This window comes from Lynx rufus, unplaced genomic scaffold, assembly GCF_022079265.1.
Source record: "Lynx rufus isolate CCGP_SWC_20201006 ecotype Redwood Valley unplaced genomic scaffold, mLynRuf1.p SCAF_2, whole genome shotgun sequence".
NCBI classification, from domain to species: Eukaryota; Metazoa; Chordata; class Mammalia; order Carnivora; family Felidae; genus Lynx; species Lynx rufus.
The window spans coordinates 151318359-151319957 of record NW_025814834.1 but is presented as its reverse complement, the minus strand read 5'-3'; the positions used below and the strand labels follow the sequence as shown (position 1 = coordinate 151319957).

At 39.7% G+C, this 1599-nt stretch overlaps 1 pseudogene; it reads left to right on the top strand.

Annotated features, from left to right (window-relative positions):
- Positions 1 to 252: 252 nt before the first annotated feature.
- Positions 253 to 992, top strand: LOC124515335 (diamine acetyltransferase 1-like; annotated as a pseudogene).
- The last annotated feature ends 607 nt before the right edge of the window (positions 993 to 1599 follow it).

The window sequence follows — 1599 nt, the reverse complement described above, 5'->3', positions numbered from 1 at the left end:
CAGGATATAAAATCAATGCACAGAAATTAGTTGATTTCTATACACCAATAATGAAGCAACAGAAAGAGAAATCAAGGAGTCGATCCCATTTACAATTGCACAAAAGCTATAAAATACGTAGGAATAAACCTAACTGAAGAGGTGAGTTGCAGCGCTAGTCGCGGTCGGATGAAGCTTTTTCATCACTTGCAAAGGTTCGCTGGGTCATGGTGCCAGCCTGACTGAGAAAAGGATGCTCCCGGGAGATGAATGCGGAATCACCTCCTCCTGCTGTTCAAGTACAGGGGCCTGGTCCGCAAAGGGAAGAAAAGCAAAAGACAAAAATGGCTAAATTCGTGATCCGCCTGGCCACTGACGCAGACTGCAGTACATCCTGCGGCTGATCAAGGAACTGGCCAAATACGAATATATGGAAGAGCAAGTAATATTAACTGAAAAAGATCTACTAGAGGATGGTTTCGGAGAGCACCCTTTCTACCACTGCCTGGTTGCAGAAGTGCCCAAGGAGCACTGGTCTCCGGAAGGGCACTGTTGTTGGTTTCGCCATGTACTACTTTACCTATGACCCGTGGATTGGTAAACTGTTGTATCTTGAGGACTTCTTCGGAATGAGTGATTATAGAGGCTTTGGCATAGGATCAGAAATTCTGAAGAACCTAAGCCAGGTTGCCATGAAATGACGCTGCAGCAGCATGCACTTCTTGGTAGCTAAACGGAATGAACCATCGATCAACTTCTACAAAAAAAGAGGTGCTTCTGATCTGTCCAGCGAAGAGGGATGGAAACTCTTCAAGATCGACAAGGAGTATTTTTGACTAAAGATGGCAGCAGAGGAGTGAGGAGTGCTGGTGCAGAAAATGACAGCTGCCATTCTATTTTAGATTAAATTCTCAACTGATCTTGCTTTCTATCCTGTTTGTAGTCGAATAATAGAATGAACACCCATTCCAAAGCTTTATTATCAGTGGTGTTGTTGCATGTTTGAAATGCGGTCTGTTTAAGATGGCAGTCCTGTATGCAGTTTGGAGTCAGATTTCTCCTTGAATATCTTTTGATAAACAGCAAGGTGGTATGATCTTAATGTATAAGAAAAAAACTTCATTCTTTTGAGTCTTTTAAATATGTACAATGTATACGCTGGTACTTAGAGTTTTTGTTTTGATTCTTTTTTAATAAACTACCCTTTGTTTAAAAAAAAAGAGGTGAAAAATCTATACACTGAAAACTACAGAAAGCTTATAAAAGAAATTGAAGGCGGCACAAAAAAAATGGAAAAATATTCCAAGCTTATGGATTGGAAGAACAAATTTTGTTAAAATGTCAATACTACCCAAAGAAATCTAAATATTCAATGCAATTCCTATCAAAATAACACCAGCATTCTTCACAGAGCTAGAACAAACAATCCTAAAATTTGTATGGAACCAGAAAAGACCCTGAATAACCAAACTAATCCTGAAAAAGATAACTAAAGCTGGAGGCATCACAATCCTGGACTTCAAGCTGTATTACAAAGCTGTAATCATCAAGACAATATGGTACTGGCACAAAAACAGACACGTAGATCAGTAGAATAGAGAACCCAGAAATGGACCCAAA